At 40.6% G+C, this 10,966-nt stretch overlaps 1 protein-coding gene across 4 annotated transcripts in view; it reads left to right on the top strand.

The window, feature by feature from the left end:
- The first annotated feature begins 1,038 nt into the window (after positions 1 to 1,038).
- The window catches only part of SLC9B2 (solute carrier family 9, subfamily B (NHA2, cation proton antiporter 2), member 2), a 58,951-nt gene continuing 49,023 nt past the window's right edge, over positions 1,039 to 10,966 (top strand). For 2 of the 4 annotated variants that reach the window (XM_011943240.1, XM_011943244.1), the window contains exon 1: positions 1,205 to 2,232. The gene's annotated coding sequence lies outside the window, so the exon portion shown is untranslated. Of the gene's footprint in view, positions 2,233 to 10,966 lie in introns of all 4 variants that reach the window. The other 2 variants (XM_011943241.1, XM_011943242.1) reach the window with 2 other exon arrangements.

Below are 10,966 nucleotides of genomic sequence, written 5' to 3'. Positions count from 1 at the left end.
AGGGATTTCTTTTTTAAATTAAGTACAGATTTCTTCACCAAATTCCAGGATAACAGACAAGAAGACATAAAATTTGGGCACAGTCTCTGGATAAATAAATGTAAATTTAAATATAAATCATATAACAGGAAACAAATGAAATTAAAGAAAATAAATTTTTCAAGAAAATAAGTAAATTTATGGATGATAATTCTATAACATTGTCAGTGCAAAGTTTTTTCTTTTTAAGGGTTTTATATTTGTTTTTTACTTGTTGCAACCTCAAAGGACCAAATGGTATGATGCACACTGAGATAATAAATGTGCAGTTATTCTTAGCCTTTTTTCCTAGAACTTTAATATTAACAAGGAAAATTTTGAAATGGACAATGAAAAGATAACACCTTATGTATGGGGAAGAATATCATTCAGTTGATGAAGGTACATTAAAATTCACACAAAAGGACATTTTGACTAGCATTCTGAAAGAGTTCATTGATTATAAGATTATCTATGAGGTTTTGGACCAGCATTACACTACTGAATTAAGGATAACTTTGATTTGTGATCTAGACCAAGTCACCCAATCTATCTTGGATTTTAGTTTTCTGGTTTATGAAATTAAGGAGTTAAGCTAAATGACTTCTGTTTCTTTTCGTGTATCATAATCAAAATGCTGTAACTTCTCCAGTGAATTCAAAAAACACTGACTCTTGTAAGTATGTCATGATATACTTTACGCTGTGAGTAGGTATACATGTATAATATATGTATAGATATGAACAAATGAATTTTAAATAAATGCACAATAAATTCTACAAAATGGGCTCCAACATTAACAAATGACCTGAGTTAGTCTTTCTCAGAGCCGACCATAAACTATAAAACATTTTTATAAACACTATCAGCCATAAAAACGAAGTAAAATCTAGACAAAAAATTCAATCTTCTCCAAAGTCATGTTAATCAAATCAGGTGATATATTAATGAAGTACATATGACTAAAAGGAAAAATGTATGTCATTCCTGTGGTAAGAGGAAACTGAATGTCACCAGAAATTTTTGCAAGCTTTAGGAGAGGAAGAGTTCAGTTTAGGAAAATAATCATTTCAGATGATCTGAAGAAGGGTATTGGATGGAACCTATCCAATAGGTTCATCACAAAAGAGGACCTGAGAGACAAGAATGAATGGTTTCTGTCTGGTGGAGAAATCTGAGGATAATCTCCCTTGCTTGAAAAGCGGTGATTAAGATTGGCACTTGCTTACAGGAGTGAAAAACAGGTAAGGGGTGCGCGCGTCTTCACACACGGAAGAGGAAATAGAGAAAAGGAAGACACAAACATGAAATGAGAATTAAATGAAATAGAATCACACTGCTGATAGAAGCGTTAAAAATCTAAAATACAGCAAGAAGGGCAGTTGTTAAGCGATAAAGTGGGGGGGGGCAGAACAAGTCTTTTATCCCGCCATTTAATTGGTCATTTTAAGAAAGAATCCTATCTTCCCACCGCAGCTGAGAAGACACTTCTAAGAAGTACAGCTAAAAGGTGGAGGACTGATAAACAACTTAGAGGTTGGTTTCGGGAACGATAAAACAAGCAATGGGCTGCCCGGCCTGCGCCGCGGAGTCCCGAGGAGCCTGCGCTGTGCTCCTCGGGCGGGGTCTGGTCATCTCCGGGAAGACTCGGCGCCTGGGTCTGCGCTCTCTGGGTAAGCTTTCTGGGAAGCTTCCCCGGGAGCTCGCTGGTCCTGGCCGCAGAAGCCTGAGGACCCACCCAATGAGGATAAGCAGCTGAAAGGCCGCGCGGTGCCGCTTGAGGCCCCGGGACGTGGGCCGGTACGTGGTCGGCCTGGCACCACCTTTCCGGGGGAAGCCACGCGCCCCCGGCATCGCACGCGGCTCTGCACCCGCCCCGCCCGACCCGAAACCCGGCGGAGGGCACACGGGGCTGCCGCTGCGGGCCCCGGACCAGCCCACGCTTACTCCAGAGCCTGTACAGGAGCCGACGGGTCGGACCTCCCGGCGCGGAGTCGCCCCGCGGGTATGTGCGAAAGGCGGGGCCGCCTACACGTGGTGCAGCGCCCTGAGGCCGGTTGTCTGCAGTCACCGCAGTCTCCCGGCTCTGCTTGGGACGATGCGCGAACCGGGAATCCCAGAGCGCAGTGGCTAGACCAGGCTCCGCTGCCTCCCCAGCGGCCCCTTCCCTAATCGTTCAGACCGAGCCTGGTCGACTCCGCCGGAGACTGCCAGGTGAGAGGCCCCAGAGACACTAAGGGTAAAAATAAACCCTGCGTCCGCGGCGGGGACCCTGTAGGCCTGCTGGGCCGGAGACGCGAGCGAGGGCCCAGCCTTTTCTGTTTATACACCCGGTGACGCGCGCGTCTGTTTACTGTTGTCAGGTGTTGGCGTGGGTTTTTCTTGCTTGCTTTTATTTCAGTTCTCAGATTAACCAGAGGATGTTGCCTTTGTGGACTGGGTTAGCATCCTCGAGGTGCTAAGAATCATCAAATGCTGCTGACTGAAGAATATAACGTTAAGACAGCAGTAGCTGCTATAAGAGATAAAGTACAAAATCTCAGTAACTAAACATAGTTCAGGCTTATTTCTCTTTCATGTCAAGTCCATTCACGTGTTCAGCTGTTGGCCTTCTACTCAATTATTCAGGAACCCAAACTCCTTTTATATTATGACTTTGCCATCCCCTAAGACCTTGGAGTCCTTAGTTTCCATGGCCTTCTACTCAATTATTCAGGAACGAAAACTCCTTTTATATTATGGCTTTGCCATCCCCTAAGGCCTTGGAGTCCTTAGTTTCCAGGCAACGGACAGAAAAAGAAAAGCTATTAGAGGGTTGCATGAGGATTGTTTCTTATGGGTGAGGATGGAAATCACATACTATTTATGTCCACATCCCATTGACCAGAGTTCAGTCACGTGCCACACTGACCTGCAAGGGAGACTGGAAATGTACTATGGACCCAGGCAGAAGAGTAAACGATTTTGGTAAATACGCATCAGTCTCTGACCCTCCCTTAAAGGGCAGACTGCATCTTGGTCATCTTTGTTACTCTTGTGCCCAGCACACCATAGAAACTTGTTAAGGCTTTGGGAGGCCGAGGTGGGCATATCACCCAAGGTCAGGCGTTCAAGACCAGCCTAGCCACCATGATGAAACCCCATCTCTACTAAAAATGTAAAAATTAGCTGGGCATTGTGGTGCATGCCCATAATCCCAGCTATTCCGGAGGCTGAGGCAGGAGAATCGCTTGAACCCAGGAGGCAGAGGTTGCAGTGAGCCAAGATTGTGCCACTGCACTCTAGCCTGGATGACAGAGCAAGACTCTGTCACAAAAAAAAAGAAAAAAAGAAAAGAAAAGGATATGAAACTTGTTAAGAGATGGGGTTGTTATCTCATGTGTCTAAAGTTGAAACTTAACCATAGTTCATTGTGATTGCTTAGGAATCATTTATCATCCTCTAACTAGATTGCAAGATCTGAATATAGAAACTATTTAAGACTGTTCGCTTCTGAATCCTCAGCTCAAGGACTAGGACATAACAAGAGCTTAATAGCTCTTGTTTGTTGAATGAATGAATGAATCTTCAGAGAGGAGAACGAGGGAGACAGTTTGTCAATGTTGGAGTTAGGAAATACTGAGGTGACATTTGAGTTAGATTTTGAATTTCTTCAAGTAGAAAAAGCAGAAATGAAACTCCCGGCAGCAGTAGTAGTGGTATTTTATTGCTGTTGTTTTGTTTCATGAGAGGAAATTTGGAAAACAACCAAATGTTTATAAGTCCAAGTTTTCTTCATTCAGTATTCAAATATTATCATTTAACTTCAGGGTAGAGGAGGGGAAATACATAATCTTACAATCCAAATAATTTCTGTTGACTAAAAGAATGGCAGTGAAAACCTTGGCACTAATTTTTAACGTTCTAAAATGTTACTTTCTGGACATTTTTGAGAAATTTCAATACAAAGGCAGTGGTCTGCTCATTCATTGTCTATGATGATTTTGCACTGTATCAAGAAGTTAGAGAGAGAGAAGCTAAAGTTTATAAGACAGAGGTTCCTCATCACCGCATTCATCAGGGCTTCTCAGGGATGGTTCTGCAACAAAATCACCTATTATATTGGTTAGGATGCTTTTGGCTGCAAGTAACAGGATATTCAGCCAAAACTCCCTTCAAAAATACAGATTTACTGTTCTCATACACGAAGATGTTTGAAGGTAGGTGGATCCAGGGTTTGTTCAGTAGCTCAATAACATCAGGGCTCTAGGTTGCTTTCTGTCTTCAGCTAATCTTGACTTTTCTTCTTGGGTGAATGATAGCTGCTAGAATTGTCCCAAGAAACCCATCCACAATCCCAACTTCCCTTGCCTCTTCACCTGGTCATTTAAAGACAAAAAGAGGAGAGGATTTTCCTCCTCTCTCTCTGTCTTTATTAAGAAGGAAAATCTTATGTAATGTGCCCCAATAATCTTGCCTACAAATTCCAATGGCAAGAAATGAATCATGCTCAGTCCTTAGCCAATAAGTGGCAAAGAGGAATGGTGTTACAGAGATTGATTTACACCAATCGTGACTTATCCCTGTGGCTGGGGAAGGAACCTGCTGGCATACCTGAACACTTGGCATTTAGACGGGCAGTAAGTCATGTCTGTCCCACTTGGGGTAGATTCAGTCTCTGTAGATTCTGATTTTAGTGGACCTAGAAATAATGTTTTAAACTTTTACTAAATCTATTTCACTTTGGTGAGGGGAGAGAATAGAAAGAATGAAAACAAGTATTGGGTCCCTTCTTATATAGGGGTAATTTCCTTTTATTCTTATCTCATTATGTAGTGTTTTGCTTCATGAGTCAATGGAATTACTAAATCAATTAACCAAATAAAATAGCAGTTGTTTTCCTTTGCTAACTTGGCTCCATGTATTTGATACACCTAAGTCTTTCAGATAAGGTAGTTCTCATCCAGGGAAATGTTGTTAGTCATTTTAGTAATTAATTGTCTAAGAAAATGTTAAGCCCTACTCTGAGCCTGATCTGAATTCCTCGTTGCTGGGTAGGGCTCCTTTTGGGAAATGAGCATTAGATCACTGTTGTTCAGCAAATACAGAAACTGGAATGTTTCTGTATGTTCTATATAGAAATACTATATGAGACTGAGAACCTATACGTTCAACACATGAATGGATGAACACAAAGGTAGGAGATTGTTGTTATTACGATCATTACAGAGTATTGAACAATCTCAGTGATGCACTTTCAAAGGCATGAATACAACCCAGAGTACTCTAGCAATGTCTTAGTCCATTTTTGTTACTATAACAAAATACCACAAAGTAAATTATTTATAATAATCGAAATTTATTTCTTACAGTTCTGGAGGCTGGGAAGTCCAAGATCAAAGTGCCAATTAGATTTGATGTCTGATATGAACTTGATCTCTGCTTGTAAGATGGTGCCTTCTTGCCATGTCTTCTTCACATGGAGGAAGAGACGAATGCTGTGTTCGCAGATGGTGGAAGGGAAAGGGCCAAAGGGACTAGGCTGCTCCCTTCGACCTCTTTTATAAGAGCACTAGTCCCATTCATGAGGGTTGAGTGCTGGTGACTTAATCACTTCCCCAAAGTACCCTCCTCTTAATACCATCACCTTGGCAGTTACATTCCAAAATCTGAATTTTGGAGGAACACAAGCATTCAAACCATAGCAAGCAATATATGTAAATTCTCCATAAGATTACCCCTTTAAATGTCAGCCTATCCAAATCACAGGCAGCAAATAGCAAGAATAAAAAGTCTTTATCCATGTTTTTTAGCAGTAACTGAAATGATAGCAGTAAATCTATTTTACTTGACTGAGAGCCTATGGACATTTGCAAGTTGATAGTTCCTTTATTTCTTCTGGAATATTACGGAAAGTACTTGTAAACATTTAGATTAGTAAGATAATTTGAAAAAGAGAACTTTTAACAAATATCTCTCTATGTGAAAACATTTTTACAGAAATGGTTTCCAAAGTATGCTTCACTTGCCAGAAGGAACAGGGATGAGTAGACAGGGCTCCTGCAGCACCACCTAATTCGTTCCATTTGTAGGATTTAAGGATTAGGTTTCATTTGATGGAAGATATTTGACATAAAGATACAAAGACCAGGGCCAGGTGCGGTGGCTTATACCTGTAATCCCAGCAGATCGTGAGGTCAGGAATTCGAGACCAGTCTGGCCAACATGGTGAAACCCCGTCTCTACTAAAAATAGAAAAATTAGCTGGGCATGGTGGCCGGGACCTGTAATCCCAGCTGCTCGGGAGGCTGAGGCAGGAGAATAGCTTGAAACCAGAAGGCAGAGGTTGCAGTGAACTGAGATCTCTCCACTGCACTCCAGCCTGGGCAAAACAGTGAAACTGTCTCAAAAAAAAAAAAAATGAAAACCGAACTTGAAAATTTTGAAAACCACTGCTATTGGTGATTCTAGGCAGTTACTTATCTTCTTTGAAAATCACAACTACAAAAAATGATTTTAAATTGTGGCATGTGGAATTAAGTTACCTCAAATCAAATCACCAGACTATATCTATGAAAAATATTACCAAGAAATGTGATATCATTTTCCTTTCTCTAAAGCTTTGGGAATTGCATAGATTATTTTTAAATGTATTTAAAATTTTGGCTGGTCAGGGTGGCTCATATCTCTAATCTCAGCACTTTAGGAGGCCAAGGCCAGTGGATCACTTAAGGTCAGGAGTTTGAGACCATTCTGGCCAACATAGTGAAACCCCATCTCTAACAAAAATACAAAATTAGCCAGGCGTGGTGGCGCATGCCTCTAGTCCCAGCTACTTGGGAGGCCAAGGCAGGAGAATCACCTGAACCCAGGAGGCGGAGGTTGAAGTGAGCCAAGATCATGCCACTACACTCCAGCCTGGGTGACAGAGCGAGAATCCATCTCAAAAAAAAGTATTTAAAATTATATAAGAAAATCCTATTAAATCTTAATAATGTAGAAAATAAAAATGAAAGTCCAGCCACTCCTCTTCCATTTCCCTTCCCAAAGGCAATTGCTGTTAAAGGAATTTTTTTTCTGTTTTTTCCATAACAGGTGCATATATCAAACTGCATGTATTCTTGATCTCTTAAGGACAGTTTTCTTTCAAGTGGGGAGAAAAGATTAAGGAATTTTTTTTTTCTTTTTTTATTTTTTATTCAGAGTCTTGCTCTGTCACCCAGGCTGGAGTGCAGTGGCCTGATCTCGGCTCACTGCAACCTCTGCCTCCCAGGTTCAAACGATTCTCCTGCCTCAGCTACTGGGTAACTGGGATTACAGGTGCCCGACACCATGCCCAACTAATTTTTGTATTTGTTTAGTAGAGACCGGGTTTTACCATGTTGGCCAGGCTGGTCTTGAAGTCCTGACCTCAGGGGATCTGCCCACCTCAGCCTCCCGAAGTGATGGGATTACAGGTGTGAGCCACCATGCCCAGCCAAGAAAACTTTATTTCAACTTCATATCTCTATGATTTTGGTGGCATATGACCCTGATACTAGAAGATAAAGTTCAAATTAAGCCAAGGAAGTCTCTAAATATGGGAATCAGTCCTGTAGGAAACTCTGAATACTGGGTATGCTAGAGAAAGGCATGAATGGCCTGCAGCCTTCGCATGTGTTTTTAGAAAACACCTCACCTACTAACCAATGAGCAAGTGGGCAGTCACGACAGTCATAACACCCGAGTCCCTTTGCTTAGGCCAGACCTCACTCTTCTGTTGGATTCTGTATTTGAGCCATAGAACCTTGACTAAATTCATGTTATTTACTGAATTTATAAGATCTATAAAATTTTGCCATTTGAAACAGACCAAGTTTTTTCTAATATAATTTACAGGTTATCAGTTTAAATAATGCAATATCTTCATTTCATTCAGAAGCAGAAAAAATCTTTTGTTTCTGCATACAGGCACTTTTAGTGTTTATCTAAAACGGCAGTTCTCAACCATTTTGGCGCCAGGGACCAGTTTCATGGAAGACAATTTTTCCTTGGACCCAGGAAGGTGGGGATGGCTTTGGGAGGGTATCAAGTGCATTATATTTATTGTGCACTTTATTTCTGTTATTATTACATTATAATATATAATGAAATAATTTTACAACTCACCATAATATAGAATCAGTGGGAGCCCTGAGCTTGTTTTCCTGCAACTAGACGGTCCCATCTGTTGGTGATGGAAGACAGTAACAGATCATCAGGCATTAGATTCTCATAAGGAGTGTGCAACCTAGATGCCTCACATGCACAGCTCACAATAGGGTTCACACATCTATGAGAATCTAATGCTACTTCTGATCTGACAGGAGGCGAAGCTCAGGCAGTAATGCTAGTGATGGGGAGCGGCTGTAAATACAGATGAAGCTTTGCTGACTCACCTGTCCACCGCTCACTTCCTGCTGTGTGGACCAGTTCCTGACAGACCACATGATACCAGTCCATGGCCCTGGGGTTTTAGACCCCTTATCTAAAAGATACCTTGCCTTCCTAGTTCTCAGTATAATTTTCTGATATACAAAAGTCTCTCAAAGCATCTCAGTTGAACTGGAATTTTTTAAAAAGAAAAGCTCCTTAATTCTTAGAATCTTAAAACATGCCTAAATGGCAAGTTATCTTTTCGTCTATTGATGAATACTTCATTTATTTTTCTTTTTGTGAGACAGGGTCTCATTCTGTTGACCAGGCTGAGTGCAGTGGCACAGTTATGACTCACTGCAGCCTCAACCTCCAGGGCTAAAGCAGTCCTCCCATCTAAGCCTCACAAGTAGCTAGGGCTACAGGCATACACCACTATTCCCTGCTAATTTCTAATTTTTTTGTGGAGACAGTGTTTTGCTATGTTGCCCAGGCTCATCCTGAACTCAATTCAAGAGAGCCTTTTACTTTGACCTCCCAAAGTACTGTGATTATAGGCCTGAGCCACCACACTGGCACCAATAATTCAAAATATGTAAACAAAATGTGTCATGCCACCAATGTTGTACAGTCTAAATGGATTAATAACTCTTTTGCTTATAATAAACTCTGTAACATTTGTAAAAATGGGAAAGTGTAAAGCTGAAGATGATGCAAGGTAGAAAATAAAAATATTTACATTTGCTTTCAGCATGTGTTTTCAAACTTACAGGTGTATATGGGCATATATGAGTAGGATTTTAAACAAATTATAGCAGAAACTAAAAAATGCAATGCAGTGACTTGGTAGAAATGACATGAAGTCAAAGATATAAATTAAAGAACTATCTCATTATACAAACTTTTATAGTTTTATTATGAGGCCGATATTGGCTGCGTTGAGAAAAACTATTTATAGCTTCTCTAAACTTTAATTTTTTCATTTAAATATTAAAGAGGTAGGCCTAGCTCGGTTCTAAAGGGCTTCCCAACTATTATTATTCCATTAATCTGTGATTCTTAGTTACTTAGAAACCATCTAGTTTCTCTATATTTCTCCTACTTTTTAATTTTTCCATCACAGACACCCGGTGTCTCAGATAAATTCTTAACAGTTCTCTTGAACCTTCTCTGGTACCAAAGAAGTAGTTTAATGTTGGGATTTTAAAAGACTTCCATGAATATAATGAGAAAATAAGATTCATTACATACAATATTTCGTTTTACCAGCACTGTTTTGAAAAACAAAGCATTTCACTTAAATTAATTTTCTGGATAACTGACACCTATTTTATTAAATACCAAATTTTTGTTTAGTTTAACATTCTGTTTAAACAAAATCTCTAAATTGTGCTATCTATTTTAGTGCCTTTTAAACACAAAATATACTAACATAATTTTTTCTTTTTATTTTCAGAGGGGGACAGAGCCTCACTCTATCACTTGGGCTGGAGTGGCACAATCTCCCAGGTTCAAGAGATTCTCCTGCCTCAAGTAGCTGGGATTACAGGTGGCTGCCACCATGCCCAGCTAATTTTTTGTATTTTTAGTAGAGATGGGGTTTCACCATTGACCAGGCTGGTCACAAACTCCTGACCTCAGGTGATCCACTTGACTTGGCCCCCTAAAGTGCTGGGACTACAAGTATGAGAATCACTTTTCCAAACATTGTTTATGATACAGGAGATCTTTCAGGGCCAATTCAGGTATGAAGGTTCTTACTGGGGATTCATTTGGTGGCAAGTGACAGAAACCCAAATCAAACTGTCTTAATGAAAGGAATTTATTGGCTCATCTAACTCAAAAGTAGCTGCTTCTGGATGTACCAACAATGTGGTGATTAATTTGGAGTGTTCCTCTTTTTCCATATTGAGAATCTTCTTTGCTCTGTGGTCATTTCATTCTTTGGAGAGCTTTCTTGGGTGTCACAAGTGTTTTCATTAGCAAGTCTAGGTTTAGCAACACCAACAGAGAGCTCTTTCCCAAAGGTTCCAGCAAATACCCAAAGCTGGCTCTCGTTGGTGAGGTATGTTTCAGTCCTCATGCCTGAAACCATCAATGTAACAAGAGGAAGGAGTTCCCTTATTGACCAGGGCTGTCAATGATCCTCATCCCTGGATTACTGGTGGAGCACGTGGGTTGGGGAAGTCAGAATGACAATCTCACATGACCACATGGATGGAGAATAGAGGAGGTGTGGAGTTCACAAAAGAAAATTAGTGTGCTGTTACCAAGAAAGGTGACGGGAAAGGTGCTTGGCAAGCCAACACTGTAAATATCCCTTGTGGAAAGATATGTATCCTTACATTTCATGACTCTTAGATTGCTGTCTTTTTCATCTCTTTCACTGTCATCAGTCACTAATGCTGCTCTCAATTTGCCTCTATCACAGCAATCTCTTCCTGAATTTTAATATTTAACACCTAATCTTCTGAGGGTTTGAAAAACAAAGGAGCAAAGTCATTAGAATTGTTTTCAAAATAAGGGCCAGGCATGGTGGCTCACGCCTGTAATCTCAGCATTTTGGGAGGGCTAG

The sequence above is a fragment of the Colobus angolensis genome, unplaced genomic scaffold, assembly GCF_000951035.1.
Source record: "Colobus angolensis palliatus isolate OR3802 unplaced genomic scaffold, Cang.pa_1.0 Scaffold217, whole genome shotgun sequence".
Classification (NCBI taxonomy): domain Eukaryota; kingdom Metazoa; phylum Chordata; class Mammalia; order Primates; family Cercopithecidae; genus Colobus; species Colobus angolensis.
This window is presented reverse-complemented; position numbering and strand designations above follow the sequence as displayed.